General features: G+C 46.1%; 1 pseudogene; it reads left to right on the top strand.

The window, feature by feature from the left end:
* LOC146813032 (killer cell lectin-like receptor subfamily B member 1B allele C) overlaps positions 1–16,973 on the top strand; it is a 115,727-nt pseudogene that overhangs the window by 5,298 nt on the left and 93,456 nt on the right.

Raw genomic sequence — 16,973 nt, 5'->3', positions numbered from 1 at the left:
AGGTGCAACCAATAATTTTTGCCGTTGTACCTCCTTAGTCTGTCTCACTGCCGTCTCGGCGCCGGGAAACCCTTTTTGGGTAGCTGTTGCGCCTTATAAATTTATTTTAATTAATTAATTAATTAGTGGGCGTTCCTGACCTGACATGACAGGAGAAATGTCGCTAAGCGACATTTCTCCTATCATCAAGCCCCACGCTATGAAGCATAGCGGCAAGAAAATTAGCGATATCCCGTTATCGCTACTTTCCTTACGCCTGCTTCAGGACTGACTTAGCCATGATATCCTATGGAAGGTGGATATCATGGCTAAGTTTGTGAGGCCCTATCAACAAGCTAACGCCACTTTTCGTGAGATTCCCAGTGATAATCTCACGTTAGGCAGTTAGCGTGAGGATTTTTATCGCATTTGAGATAAGCGTTGCTAATAGCACGCTATTTCAGCGATAAAACTCCACGTTAACCGGCGATAATTATCCTAGCGCTAAGTGCGCTTAGCGATAATTATCGCCGGTGGTTGCTGATATGCCCCATTGACATTTCAGTCTCTGGGCCCCCATGCTTCGTTCAGATGGGTTGTGTCCTTGAACTAAAATTGCTGAGAAAATCATTGCAGCAATTAAATTAAATTCAATCAATCAATTGTGACATGGGAAATTTATCGGGGGGGGGGGTTGTTTTTAAGCCTCTGGACTTGGATTGTGGATCAGATCGAAAGACGTTGGAAATCATCAAAATATTTACGTTACCAATTTAACGTACTGACCACATGTGACCATTAAACGTCCTTGAGAGAGGTCTGCTTTTGGTTGACAAGTTGATGTGCGACTTTGCTTCTAGATCGGGAAACAATTAGGGCATCTCATTCGGTCTGAATCAAAATATAAAATGGAGGCTGCTTGTAAGAAACTTGGGGGTCCGAGCCTGCTTGTGAAATAAATATTTGTTATTGAAACTTTGTTGTGGTTAAATCCCTCGCTAAAGGCAGACATGTGCAGGTTGTTCCTGCTCCAGGGCTGACAGAATTCATTTGGAAAATGTCCCTTTTTATTGGTTTCATTAATTTCACCACGGAACTGACGTCACCCACCAGACCTGTGCCGCATGGGCTAGCTCTGTGCTTGTATTCATGCTGGTGCCCAATGCCGCACAGTTGGCTTATGTTAGTTCGAGCTCACCAAGAGAGCCACCCCGGTAAGAGACATTAACATAATGTTATCATTAACCCCATCCTTTTCACTTTACCCTCTGAAAAGGTCTCACCTCTGTTGCCCCACATTCAATGCCCCTCTCCTGTCATTGAAGAGATCTTGTGCGTCACATGAGGATCTGCCGTAGACACTGTAGGCCAAATATATCAGTTGTTCACGCAACACAATGCAACAAGACAACTTGCCGTGCTGCATGAAAGGGGGAGGACAGTAATGCACCATATCTATCAAGATATGGCACCATTTTGTCCTCTCTCTCTCTGCGCTGGCACTCTTTTGGCCGCCTAGCGCCAACGCAGACATCCTTGCGCCATGGTAGGAGGGTGCCTATGTTGCAGACAGGATTATGTTTGTGCAGAAGGGAACGCGTTCCTGCACAAAAAACAATCTTTTGAGGCTTTTTCCTCTTTCTACATGTGCTGCAGGATGCAACTGACATAGAAAGAGGAATAAACAAGGAGAGATAAAGATATTTCACCTCATTACTCCCCCTGGAAAGGCATCACATTTTGACGTATTCCTATGGTACCACTCATGGTAAATCTGTGAATGAGTCAAAGTCCATGGGTGGATGCATGGGAACATCTATGCTCAACCCATGGAATGTCTCCCTGGATCAGCATGATGCAGGTCACTAACTAGTGCTGCTTTACTTTACTCCAGCGTTACCAAGCATCGTAGGGCCACAAAAGGTGTCCTTGTGGGGCTTGGTAAATCTCATCTAGCTTTTACATTGCCCTTGCGATACCATGCATGGAAGAAGAGTGAAGCAAAACCTTTGACAAATTTGCCCCTCTATTCATTCATAGCTCAGCTTGAATCCCTTCTTCCAGCTGTAGGACACCCTTACCTAGGACGTCCTCCTCGCTTTGTAGTTTCTGTGCTTTCCCACTAGGTAAGACCACTGTCCACTAATTTTCAAACCTTCAGCCCTCTCTGTTCGTGTGTGACAAATCAGACCCATCGCATTCGCAGAAATTGGCTGACCTCAAATCTTCTGCAGAATTTCTTGCCTGCCTGCCCAGAGTATCACACACTTCCTTCCTGCTTAGAAGAGGTGAGATCCCCTAGATGCACAAATACATGATTTAAGAGAAAAAAAATTTCTGATATTTTCTTTGCTAGGACCCTGTGTCGACTTTAAATTGTTCACATGTATTTACAAGTGTTCAAATAACTAGAAGCCATGAGGACGTCAGTGCCGTTGGAGGACAGCCCCAGCTTTCCAGGCCACTGTTGGCGATAGAAAATAGGTCACTATTCCGCATCGCGACATTATCAAAGAAGTTGTCTTAGTTTTGACTATACCAGTGATATCTCCGAAGAGCTTTTACAATATTGTACTAAGACAATGTCGACAACTTAACTAACCACACACATTATTCGTGAATTTGCACATCAATAATCAAGTCCACAATTTGTATGAAGATTCAGCACACATGGATCCTCTCCTCTGATGATGGTAATATGTCTCTATTCCATGCAAGACTTTCCAAGTTGAGATAAAGTCATTTGACAATCTTTCATCCTAATTAAGAGACATGGGTGGCCACTTACCACTGCAAGGACTTACCTGTCACACAGAGTGTAAGGATCTTAATATGCTGGCAAACAGTTTGGTTGGTTAACACTGGTGTTGACATAGTCTTGATTGTTTGGATTTGAAATTAATGATGTTTTGTCATCATTCTCTTGAGTAAAAGTCCATAAGGTTGTGATCCCTGTGTTGCAGCTAAGGTGTCACACATGTTAGCTGCCGTGCCGTGCTGGTGTATCGTGCAGTGCTCTGCTGTATCTGACGTCAGTCGCTTCACAGCAGTACCTGCTCAAAGGTCGGTCACTTTGGAATTTCATGATTTATCCAGAGCCCAGATTGTGCCAAGTTATTTCTTTTCATTCATTACACACATCTGCTAATGCAAATGCAAGCAATAAACACATTCATTAGGACTGGTAGGAGGCAAGCAAAACAAAACAATTTAACAGCAGTTTTTGAGGAAGAATTCGGAATGGCGGGATAATGCCCTAAACATACCTAAGACTATAGCTTGGATTTTCGAGTTCTCTGAGCTCTTTCATAAAATAAAAGTAAACTTCAGAATATAGATGACCTTTTTGAAAGCATTTGGGTCTCATCAGCTCTTCATCACACATAATGAATTCAAGTAAATTACAACAAAGAGCCAAAAACACTAATGATTTTACATTTTAGAGCTCAGTGAGAGAGGAAAAACAACAAATGCTTTATCTTGTATCCTGGTCAATTTACAAACCAACCACTGGGTTGTCAAAAGGAGGCTCACCAAAAAAGTGTCTCATTGTGTAAATCAGTGTGAAAGTGAGCGGAAGTAGTTATTACTAGACGTGAACTCCAACATTAACATTCATATTAATGAAATAAACAGGGGTGAATGTTTGGGATCCATAGGCGCGCACACAAACGGGGGCCCATGCACAACCCACCAAGCCCAAGGCCACGCGAGGAGCCTCAGCAGGAGCTTTGCATGGGCCACAAAAGTAACAATGGTGTCTTGCAGGTACTGTGTGAATCACCGGGAGCAGCTGTACCTCAGTGTGTATTCCAAAGCAACCAATGAAACAGCATGCAATGAATGTGTACCCATTCAACGTAACCAATAAAACAGCGTGCAATTAATGTTTACCCATTCAACGTAACCAATCAAATAGCATGCAATGAATGTGTACCCATTCAATGTAACCAAACAGCGTGCAATGAATGTGCACCCATTCAACGTAACCAATCAAACAGCATGCGATGAATGTGTACCCATGCAACGTAACCAATCAAATAGCATGCAATGAATGTGTACCCATTCAATGTAACCAAACAGCGTGCAATGAATGTGTACCCATTCAACGTAACCAATCAAACAGCATGCGATGAATGTGTACCCATGCAACGTAACCAATCAAACAGTGTGCGGTGAATGTGTACCCATTCAACATAACCAATCAAACAGCCTGCGATGAATGTGTACCCATTCAACATAACCAATCAAACAGGGTGCGATGAATGTGTACCCATTCAACGTAACCAATCAAACAGTGTACGGTGAATGTGTACCCATTCAACGTAACCAATCAACAAGGGTACGATGAATGTGTACCCATTCAACGTAACCAATCAAACAGCGTGCAATGAATGTGTACGCATTCAACAGCACGAATCAAACAGCATGCAATGAATGTGTACCCATTCAACGTAACCAATCAAATAGCATGCAATGAATGTTTACCCATTCAATGTAACCAATCAAACAGCGTGCGATGAATGTGTACCCATTCAACGTAACCAATCAAACAGCGTGCGATGAATGTTTACCCATTCAACGTAACCAATCAAACAGCGTGCGATGAATGTGTACCCATTCAACGTAACCAATCAAACAGGATGCGATGAATGTGTACCCATTCAACGTAACCAATCAAACAGGGTGCGATGAATGTGTACCCATTCAACGTAACCAATCAAACAGCGTGTGATGAATGTGTACCCATTCAACGTAACCAATCAAACAGCGTGCGATGAATGTGTACCCATTCAACGTAACCAATCAAATAGCGTGCGATGAATGTGTACTCATTCAACGTAACCAATCAAACAGGATGCGATGAATGTGTACCCATTCAACGTAACCAATCAAACAGCGTGTGATGAATATGTACCCATTCAAAGTAACCAATCAAACAGCGTGCGATGAATGTGTACTCATCCAAAGCAACCAATGAAACAGCATGCACTAAATTTATGAATATTTATCAATACTGTATTATTTTTTTCTCTCATGCTTAACTTTGCAGGTGACCCAGAGAGATCCCGTTGGCTCAGGCGTCTGCTGTTCATCAGTGGAGCATTGAACCTCCTTCTGCTGCTGGCTGGCATCACGGCTGGAGTTTTGTGTAAGTGCTGTTCGCACAGTGTGTGAGGGTTACAGTGGAGGGAGGCCGTGCATACAGGGTGTAGCATGAGACATCGGAGGCTGTGAGAGTCCCTTTTATCACATTAAATGCTCTCATACATAGTAGCCGGCAGCTTCACCCTGGAGTCCCCATTGCTGCTGGTACAGGCAACTTCAGGGGGCGGAGTTACTGGGGGAATACAATTGGGGCCATGACTGGCCCCTTAAAAATGTGGAACTACCCGTGAAATTGGTCATTCCTAGTTCGATCACCCCAGCTCTTCGCCATTTTACCAAAGATTTTCACTAGCGGTGTCAGCTGCTTTCAGGAGGTGAAGAGCCGGTAATCGAAGGCCAAATGGTAGACAAAAGAAAGAAACTGATATTAAGGCTGTAAAACAAAAAAAATGGAAAGATTACCATCAGCAACTTAGAATTATCTTGAAATGCAGGGAGCAATCCTTAATTAATCAGTCCAATTTACGTCAGTGAGGGGCCACAGGTTGGGGGCCAATAGAACCACTGCTGAGTGGAGTAGACGTCCAAGCGGGGTCCATCCTTACAGGACAGAGGGGGCGTGGCGCTGGCTCAGGGTCCCCTAGCATCAGAGACCTCATACTTTACCATCAAAAGGGCCTTTTTCGTCTACAAGAGGATACAAAGAAGAAGAATTTGAAGATCACAGACGCGTTGAAGAATCACACACCTCGCTGTGATCACAGCCAATGCAGAGGTCACAAATGTGACTTCTTTTTTTCTGTGACACCAACCTGGCTTCAAGCAGCAGCAGAGAATATGCAGAGGGCAGTTCCACAGGTGCACCTGATTTACAAGTTTTTCAAAGGTTTGTAAGGTGAACCATTCCTCACCCTGTGGGTGGTTACAACATCAGCATCACCAAAGACTTTGATAAGAGGTGGTGGAAGATGGGTTGAAGCTCTCTTCTAAGTGGACGAGGACTTGTACCAGTGTAGGGTGAAGGAGCAGGAGAGCGTTCCAAAGTCTTGGTTTATGTAAACACATCTTGTCGGCGAGTCTTTGTTGCGCCTTGTGATCTCCACCCTATGACCACCGCTTGGCTTCTTGCGGAGCGGACCACCACAGATCGACTATTCTCCAGAAGGTAGACCAGCCTGGCGTTGCTTGTAAAGTAGTAGGCCTCTGTTATTTGTACAGTCAAAAACCCTGGCCTTCTAATGCATTTTGAGTGTAATTGAAGAAGGACAACAGTTGGCTCATATGTGTCTAATGAGGTCTGGCTGAAGACTACTTTGGTGAGTGCATCATGACCTCATGTTATCAACATAAAACATATATAAAGATGACCTTTGGGTCAGACCTCTTCATCTCCTGCTTTGTTCAGCTCAGCATCCTCCAGACATTGCTGGTGGGCAGTGCCTTTCATAATCTGACTCAGCACTGAACAGCGTTGTTTTCCCACCATCATGCTTTTTATTCACTGCAAATGTCCTATGAAGGATGCTGGCTTGGGGCTTGGCAGTCCATGGTGGTGGGTGAAAGGCAAAGGCATGCCCTGCCCCTGGACCTTCCAAGCTAATTTCAGGTGATGTTTCCAAAGCACTCCTGATGTGCAGCTCGGAAGTTCTTTCTAAAATCCAAAAGACCTTGTGCGAAAGCAGGTAAAAAAGTAATACTTCAACCTGCATAAAATAAAAAATTACTCAAAATCAACAACTTTATAATAGAACTAAACTTGTGGAAATAAGAAGGACCATGTGGCACTTCATTGAAAATATACTAAATATAATATATGTTTCAGCGCCAAGATGTCCTGTTTTGTAGCACTGCGCTTTATGCATTTTATTTTATCCATGTTATTTCATTCCAACCTGTGCAACAACTGGCAGCAGCACGGATAAGAATCAGTTTCATTTAATCAGTGTTTCTGAATCTTCTTTGTCCACAGCATAGCTCCTAGAGCCTGCACATTCTAGGAGCGAAGGTAGTGATCAAGTTGCCTACCCACAATCCTTTGCAGGGACACGTTACCTTTTTAAAAAATATTTTATTGGAAACAATCCTCGTAGGCCGTGTGACTCTAAATCTCATAGGATAGGTACTTTCCATCACTCACAGTTGTATAGGCACTCTGCATGATGCCCACTCATTATGCGCTGGTCTCGAGCTTCACTGTGCTATGCCTGGCACGTGCGGAACAATGCGGAAGACACTTGTTGTCTGCTCTCTCGCTGCTATGTTAGTCTTTATCTGTGATATATGATCTTTCTTTTTCTCTAGGCTTCTTTTGGTGTTTGGTGGCTCCTGTGGACACGCAATAGGAAGCTCTAAAATAATCCAACACTTCGCTGTTTTCTTATCTCTAGGGCATGTTCTTAAAAACACACATAAGCCCAAAACATTGAGACCCATTGGCGTTGCCAATGCTTGTTAGCAGGATCAAATAAAGAAGTGGCAACTATGATTTTGTTGTGTGAATGATTAGAACTAAAATTGTTTCAATTTTGAAAATATGAGTCTTTGACTCAAACATTACTATCCTGGGAAAGGAGCAGTGACCCTTGGAGTGAGTCATTCACTCGTGAACTCCCCCCTGACCCTTCCCTCTACAATCTCTCACTCTGTAAACACTTATGCCCTTTGTCTCCCCCACATTTTTCTGAAACCCCTATCTGCATATATTTTACACGCCATTTATGTCATCTTCAACCTGCCCTTTAACTCTGATGTAGCGCTTAAAAGTTTGAAAATTGTAGGGGTGCGTTATATTCACTGTTAGTCGGCACCCGCATATAACCAAATGTGTACTCAGGTATTTTGTGTGCAATGTATTACGAATTGTATAACCTATATCGATTTTAATAGACGTGCTAGCTATGTACAAGCACATTGTAAACGTATTAGAAAAATGTATAGAGTTTAGCTTACATGAAAAGTAATGTGGTGTTAGAAATGTCTAACTCAGACTTCGTGTCTGTAGACTGTTTAGTTTGACCACACATGAAAGAAAGACGTAAATGTCAATACTGTGATTTAAACATGCTTGTGTAACCGAAGTAGTGGCCAGAATTCGCATATATCGTTGAGGCGAAAGGCCTGGTATTTTTTTATGTTGGCCAAGGGCAATAGGCCAAAAGGGATTTATCCCAGTAGAGGTTTTAGGCTGTAGTAAATTGCAACTTAAAAGATGTGAAGAATGTCTGCCTTGCATGATCTCACCCCAGGTGCAAGGACAGTTGCTCGTTAGTAGAGAAGCTCTTTGTTCACAAATTGACTTATGTAGTAAAAGCCAGACATGGGAGTGTATTGGAATGTGCCAATCGTAACTCCTAGTGCGGACGGCGTCTGGGACTCAAGGCCAAGCGATGGACGATGGAACTGGACAGCGCTCTGTGGAAAATTTCTGAAAGTCGACCCCGCAGAAGAGGAGGCGCAAAGGGCGTGTTCTGGGATTTGGGGTTCTGTATTAGGGACAGCGCCCCGAGGGTGGAGGCAGATCAGAGCAGCCCAGAGCAGAGGAAGGCTAGGCGAAGAGCTAGAGGGGGCAACTTAGAACAAGCTCTCTAAGTGAAGACTTCTTAGGAAGTTTCACTCTGACACCTTTTACCTGATGAGGGTCTCAAGGGATTGCTAAGTAGGGATGTCATCTAGTACAGAGTAGGGACAGAGATGGTATGGTTCAGTGTCCCTAGTATCGACATTTGCTTGGTAGTGTTCTACCTCATGCTTTTAGAGATTGTACTTTTAGTCATTTTTAGCCGTATGCGGATTCTTCGTAGAGTAGCATTTGTGTTAGTGCCTATGTACTTGTTGTGCCTCGTATTGAGGACTTTGTATCTTCAAATCTTTATGTTGATAATAAAAACCAGAGAGCCAAGAGATTAAGTCTCGAGTCCTTGATTATGGCAAATTGTGGACAGTAATTTTGATAATTGTGTTTTTCCCTCCACGCTATTGGGCAAGTAAAAAGTTCCATCTGACCAGAGTGGGTTCCAGTAGATAATTGCGAGATACTAAAATGGGCCGGAGCAGTTGGTAGCAAACGAGGATGGTTTCTTTCTGATAGCGAGGGAAGATTAGATAAGGATAAGTGACCCTTGAGGCCCAGAGACGATAAGTGATGCTGAATCATCAGATGGCGAGCAGCAGACGGCAGCAGATGAGCATCGACGGCGAGTAGCAGCGCGGCAGAAAGCAGCAGTTCCAGGAGTGAGTATGAACATAATGAGATGTTGTAGATTGCGGTGTTGATTTGTTGTGTGATGTCTTGCGGAGTTGTTGTGTATGTCGTGTGATTGTGAGATCAGGCTGTGAGCGCGCGCAGCCCGGGAATTGTGGTGTAGAAGACACCTGAGATAGATTTTGTTGACCACCCAAAGGAGATCGTGAGGTACCATCGATCACCTGGACTGAGATAGGGGGAGCGAATGCGTGTGTGTATGGCAACTTAACGCTGGTCGTGGGTTGTGGCGTGCAGATCGGAGTGTTAGTAACCTATCAGAGGCGAGTTGTCTGGCCGGACGGGGGCAGACGGGCGCCAAACGAGGTCAACAAGGTCGAGAGACTGTGGACGAACAGTCAGAGGCTGTGGACGGACAGCCAGAGAAGTAACTTAATTGGTTATTTCAGTGTATGAATGGGACGTGAGTACGCGTGAAACGAGTTTGGAGAAGGGAACTGCTGCGAACGAAGGAAGGTGACGTCAGAGAGTGTCGCGCTGTGATAGGCCGGTTGGTGTGAGTCGCGCTGTTATTGGAGGATTTGAGAACAAGAAGTAAATAGAGCGCGAGATTGAATTTGCTCATCATGAAGTGTCTTAGGGCTTTGCGAGAGTTGTGTAGAGGCGATAAGCATGTGGTTGTTCGTGGGGGAGAAGAAGCCCCTCCCGAGGATACCCCGGCACATTACATGGCACAGAATGTGGGGTTGCATACTATAGTTTGGATCGAGAATTGGCACAAGGTTACACAAGGAGAAGGGGAACTAGCTTTCCCGAGGTATGGCTCATTTAGATTAGCGGTGCTGTACCAACTGAAGACGGTGATAGGGTCCTTAAGACCCTTGCCAAGACCAGCACAGTTTGAAGCATTACATGCGTGGATTAGAGCCGCGCATGATAAGGAAAAGGGAAGAAGTCAGGAGAGGATGAGGAAGTCGATTAGGGCATTTCAGGATGCCAAGTGGGACGCAGCGGAGAAAAAATGGAGAGTGCAGACAATTGAGGAAGCAAAAATGTATCCCGTAATAATAGATTCGACGGGGATACGCCATGTGAAAGCACAGGAGAAGGCACAAGAGGAAGATAGTGATTCCGATGATGGGGTATTGCAAAGATTGCTAGACGAGAGACCACCTCCTTATAATCCAGATGAAGTGGATGATAGGTGGGGTGAGAGGGGGGAAACTAGAAGGGTAACGATCCAGCCCGAGACCCGAGTTGAAGGGTTGGTTTCGTTTGAAACAGCGAGTTCACAGGGTCAGTCGGAGACCAGCGGGAGGATCGAAAGAGAGATGAGGTTACCGGATGCCTTGAGGGTACCGGTCACCATTGGACCGATTGTGTCTATATACAGTCCGGAATCAGAGGAAAGAGAGAGGTCTGAACGAGTGGCAGAAAGAACGAGGAGAGAAAGCGGGGAAAGTGAGTTGGAAGGGGCAACGGCCCGACCTCCAAGCCCTGTACAATGGAGTACACCATTAGCAGCGGTGTCAGACACATCTAGAGGCGAGGAGGACGAGAGACCGGTGAGGCCGAGGACTCTGATGGAGTCGAGATCAGATTTAAGGTCATGGGTACCGCCAAAGAAGCAAATGAGCTGGAATATGGGCCAAGCGGGGACAACTCCAGTTGGCTTTCAGAGCCATTCTGCTCCCATAGAAACACCAGAAGAGAGGAGGGAGAAGGAGCCAGAATGCGAATATGATGAGGGACGTGGAGCAAGTTGTCAGGTGTTGAAAGGAGCCTTGAAGGCAGGGATGATAGACGTAGTAAGGCTTAAGGCAGAGGCAGATGAAATTATATATGGAAGTCTACCTCTTGAGAGGATAGTATCCTACAATCCAGATGACCTGTTTTTCGTGGCGAAAGATGTGACGCGGAAAGCACGAATGGCTCACGAGAAATTGAGGGGATTGGCGAAGTAATATGGTGTGGATTTGTCCAAGACTAGAGCGTTGCAAGGAAGTCATAGGATGCATTATACTGAGCGGGAGTTAGAAGAGAAGAGGGTTGTTGGACTGAGGTCACATACTAGAGAACTGGTCCTAGCCATGCGGCCATGGTTGACGCTTGATAAATGGGAAGAGAAATGGTCAAAGAAAAAGACCTCAAGGGGAGCGGAAGGAGGAACTCCGGCAGAGGGGTTGCTATTAGCGAAGACCTTTCCCCTTAGGGAAGTGGCGAATGGAGGATATGTGCATGTACCATGGAGCAGGGGGGATTTGGCATCATTTACGAATGATTTTCCCAGGCTCAGGGAGAAGCCTGCAGAGTGGTACAAGCAAGTCGAGCGTTTTGTTAAGATTTCGAAGGTGTTGTGGATAGACCTGAACACCTTATTTGATATTGTGGTTCCGGGAGATCTGTGGAACGCATGTAAAAACGCTGTTGATTGGCCGGACTATGAGCCTGATAGGAACCTGATTACAAATGGTCCGTCGCCCGTGGTAATGAGGCTGTACGATAAAGTAATTACCTGGTTGAAATCGAAGGTTTCACCCCAAGACATTGATTGGGTGAAGATAGACAGGACAGTGCAGGAGCCAAAGGAGACAGTGCATGAATTTTATGAGAGACTTTTGAAGGCTTTTAAGCAGTACAGTGGCCTAGATGAGCTGGAAACGAAGGACATGGGACAGTTTGTGTCCAAGTTCGTGCTGGGTTTGAAGCCCGAGGTCAGTCTCATGATACAACAGCATTTGATCTGTTGGCAGAATAAGCCCGTAGATGAGATCTTGCGGTACGCCAGGTACTGCACGGATGAGATTGAGTCCAAGCACAAGAAGATGAAGGATAACCTATTGCTCATTCAGATGCAAGCTGCTCAGGGACCGCCGAATGGGGGTCTAGTGGTGCGGAGACAGGGAAACTATCAGACAGGGAATCAGAATATGCAGGGTCAGGGAAGGCCGAGGCCCGTTGACCCTAGGACAGGCATAGATGTAGCGATCTTGAAAAAGACGACTGCTTGTCACCAGTGTCACCAGGTGGGACACTGGAGGCGCGAGTGTCTCTTGAACCCCTATAATCAGCCGCAGATGGAGGGAGGAATGGGTCAGGTCCCTGGGGCGGAACAGGTACAGACGGTGACTGTACCGAGAATGATGCAAAGGGGGACCGGCGTCTCGCAGGTGCAGGTTCCCCAGCCACCCAGGATGCAGAACATACAGCAGGGAGCTCGGACTTATTTGCAGATGCCCATGTTCGAAGTGGGAGAGGAGAGGGATGCAGATTTGCTGGCGCAGTTGAGTTTAGGCCAGGACGACGATTGCATACTTAGGGCCATTCTAGAGGTGGATCAGAGAGGACCCTTTGTAGAAGCAGAACTCGATGGACACCCTACTACCTTTTTGGTAGATACGGGGGCTACCAGGTCAACTATAAGATCAGCAGTAGTTCCGGGGGTAGCCCTTTCTGGAGAAAGCATACAAGTGGTTGGAGTGGCGAATAAGAGACTAGTTAGCCCCTTGACAGAACCGATTCCAGTCAGGATAGGAAACTTTAGGGATCAACATCAGTTCGTGGTGTGCGATTCTAGTCCTGTTTGTTTGTTGGGAAGAGACTTATTGTGTAAGCTCAATTGCACAATCTACTGTACCCCGAAGGGTGTAGAGGTACAGACAAGAGACGATGACGCGACCTTTAAGGTTGCAAATCAGCGGGTGTGTGTGGAAATGTACCCAGCTTTGACAGTGGAGGAGCTTCCACAGGATTTGAGGGAGTCAGTGTCGTCTGACGTGTGGGATTTAAGCGGAGAGGAGATCGGCTTAGTCAGGGGAGTGGAACCAGTGAAAATACAGGTTAAGCCGAACGCAGAATTCCCGAGAACACCTCAGTATAAACTGTCGCCTGAAACAATTGCAGGGATTAAGCCTGTGATTGAGTCTATGATTAGGCAGGGAATACTGGTGGAGATCATGGGTAGTCCATGTAATTCACCCATTATGGGACTGCAGAAACCAAGTGGGAAGTTCAGGATAGTGCAAGACCTGCGGAAAATAAACGACATAGTTGTTCCATGTTGTCCAGTGGTACCGAATCCATCTGTGATACTGTTCCAGATCCCATGCGAAGCTGGATGGTTCACAGTGATTGACTTGTGTCAGGCATTCTTTTCGATTCCCCTACATGAAGAGAGTAGATTTCTTTTTGCATTTAGGCTAGAGAATCGTATATTAACATGGTGTCGTATCCCACAGGGGTATACGGAGAGCCCGTCAATTTTTAATCAGCTCCTAAAGAAGAATCTTGAAGGTCTTGTGTTGCCGAAAAACTCTGTTTTGGTGCAATACATTGACGACCTGCTTGTCGCATCAGAGACAGAAGACGCTTGCAGGGTCGATACCATTGCATTGTTGAATTTTCTGGGAGAGAATGGTCACAAGGTGTCTCCAAACAAGCTACAATACTGTTTACCTGAGGTGCAGTATTTGGGGCACAGAATTGAAAAGGGTAAAAGGAAAGTGTCTCCAGATCGCATTGACGCGATTCTGAGAATGCCAGTTCCCTCGACGCAGAGGGAAGTTAGAATGTTTTTGGGAATGGTGGGTTATTGCCGCCAGTGGATCCCAAACTTTTCCTTTGAAGCGAAGCCTTTACAGCGGCTGACGCGAAAGGATGTGAGTGATCCGGTACCATGGGACGACGACTGTTTGAAATCATTTCTGAGGCTGAGAGAGGCCTTATGTAGCGCTCCTGCGTTGGGAATGCCGGATTATAGCAAGGCATTTGCATTGTTCTGCTGCGAAAGAGAAGGTTGCGCATTGGCAGTGTTAACCCAGAATCATGGAGGTGTCCGTAGACCAGTTGCCTATTTCTCAGCTACTTTAGATCCAGTAGCTTCTGCGTTGCCCGGATGTCTCAGATCCGTTGCGGCAACAGGTGTCAGCATCGAGAGATGTGAGAGCATTGTGATGGGGCATCCTCTTACTGTACATGTGCCACATTCTGTTGAACTGTTGATGACTAGGACTAAAACACAGCACCTCACGAATAATAGGCTGACTCGTTATGAGCAAGTTATTCTTGCAGCCGATAATGTGACATTGAAGAGGTGTGCTGTTTTAAATCCTGCTACATTGTTACCTGTTCCAATTATAGATGATAATGAAGATTGTGAGGACCATGATTGTCTCGACGTTACGGAACTATGCACCAAACCGAGACCTGACATTGTCGATGAACCGCTCCCAGTGTCAGATGAGATCTTCTTTGTGGACGGTTCATGTTTAAGACACAGCGTCGGTCGATTGAGAGCAGCGTTTGCTGTATGCACCATCACGGGTGTGGTTGAAGCCGCTTGTTTAGAAGGAGTACACTCCGCGCAGTTAGCTGAGCTCATTGCTCTGACTCGTGCCTGTTTGGCAGCGGAAAAGATCCGTGTAACTATTTACACGGACAGCCAGTATGGGTTTGGTGTGGTTCATGACTTCGGACAGCTATGGTCCCAGAGAGGGTTTATGACGTCTTCAGGTTCTCCCATAAGAAATGGTGATCATGTACGGAAACTGTTAAAAGCATTGCAAGGTCCTGATGAAATTGCTGTTGTTAAATGTGCTGCACACACGAAGGGAAATGATTTTGTCTCGTTGGGAAACAACTATGCTGATGAAGTAGCCCGATTTTGTGCAGAACAGGGATGCAACTTCACTGAGACCTACATTGAGGAATCTGGGGAGGAGGTGGTGTACGGTCAGATGTTAGCAATGGCAGACTCATGGGAAGAACTGAAACAGCTTCAGGAAGGGGTCTCGGATCAGGAACGTGACAGCTGGATACGAGCTGGATGTGAGAAGGGAGATGTGGATATATGGGTTTCGAATGATGGACGAGCGGTGTTGCCGGAAAGTTTGTTGAATCCCATGGCAAGGTTGATACATGGTGCTGTACATATGGGTAGGGATGCCATGATGAGAGTGTTTCGTCAGACTTGGTACAACCCGAAGTTTCGTGCAGTGGCTGAAACTGTGTGCCAGAGGTGTGTCACTTGTCAACAGATGAATGTAGGGAAAAGAACTGCTGTGACGTTGAGCCACATAGGGAGGTCAGGGGGACCTTTCAATAGGATGCAGTTGGATTTTGTCGAAATGCCGAAGTGTAATGGGTTGAGGTACATATTAGTGATAGTATGTGTCTTTTCCAGGTGGGTGGAGGCATACCCTACACGCAGATGCGACACACTCACAGTAGCGAAACTATTATTGCGAGAACTCATTCCAAGGTACGGGTTCCCGACGTCCTTTGAATCGGACAGAGGAACTCATTTCCACAGCGAAGTTATGAAGTTGCTTTGTGCTGCTTTGAATATAGATCAGAAGTTGCACTGTAGCTATAGACCAGAAGCTTCAGGGATAGTGGAGCAGGTGAATGGAACTCTGAAGGCTCGGATGGCGAAAGTGTGTTCGTCTACGTCTCTGAAATGGCCTGACGCATTACCTTTGGTCCTTATGAGCCTTCGAAGTGTGCCTGATAGAAGGACTGGGTTGTCACCCCATGAAATCCTCATGGGAAGAGCGATGCGTTTGCCTGCAATACCTGCTACTGCTCTGATAAATATCACTGATGATATGATCCTGGACTATTGTAAAGGCCTTGCTGACGTGGTCCGTTCTGTGTCTCAGCAGGTGCAGACAGCAACGGTTCCAGCTGCGAGTGACCGGTGCCACGACTTGGACCCAGGCGATTGGGTCCTAGTCCGAAAGCACGTGAGGAAGAGTTGTTTGGATGCTAGGTGGCGCGGCCCTTTCCAAGTGATCCTTGTTACGAACACAGCCGTCAAGTGTGGAGGTTTACCGAACTGGGTGCATGCTTCTCATACCCGTAGAGTTCCAGCACCCTTGGAAGATACAGCCCCTCTCGAGAACAAAGATCCCAGTGAGCCGACAGAGCCTCCTGAGAGGGCCAGTCAAGCTGTAAGGGTTGCTGAAGCGGCTGATGGTGCACTGAATCGAGGTGGGGAAGAACGTGAAAGAAGTACTGACCCAGAAACCGGCGAAGAAGCAAGAGGTGCAGTGGGTAGTACAGAATCGAGTTCTGCCGAAGAGGAGGAGGTCAGTGCACAGGGTATCGAAGGGAAGACCGGAGGTGCTACAGAAGCAGAAAGGGTTTGGCCCGCAAGACAGAACCGGGTAAACCTGAGGTTGGCTCCGGACACAGACCTTGCACCAGTTTCGGAAGAGCCAGAAGAAGAATCAGGAGATGAGGAGAATCCTCAAGGTGGTGTGCGAAGGTCCAAGAGAACTAGAGTGCCAAGCCGGAAGTACGCTTCACCAGAGTGGGCATATCAAGTGACTGATGCCAGGGTTACCGAGCACGGGAAGATTGAGGTCGATGACATTGGTCAACAGTGTCCCGCTCCAGAGGGTGGAAGTGTTGCTGAAAGTTCCGGGATTGGAGATCGAGGGAATTTTGACGATTCATATTCCAAGTCCGCCATTCCTGAGTGTCATTCGAGGTATGATCTTGGACAATTTAGAGTTCCCGACGTTCACAGCATTGCCAGATCCACAAGAACTGATCATCCTTAAGCTCGAAATATTGCAGGGAGTCCTGGAACTGTTGGGACCAGCGCTTATGTTAGATTGATTTGAGAAGGTTGCAAGCCGAGAAGAAGATAACCTAGATCCGAGCGGAAGAAGAACAAAAT

The sequence above is a fragment of the Triturus cristatus genome, chromosome 7, assembly GCF_964204655.1.
Source record: "Triturus cristatus chromosome 7, aTriCri1.1, whole genome shotgun sequence".
NCBI classification, from domain to species: Eukaryota; Metazoa; Chordata; class Amphibia; order Caudata; family Salamandridae; genus Triturus; species Triturus cristatus.
This window is presented reverse-complemented; position numbering and strand designations above follow the sequence as displayed.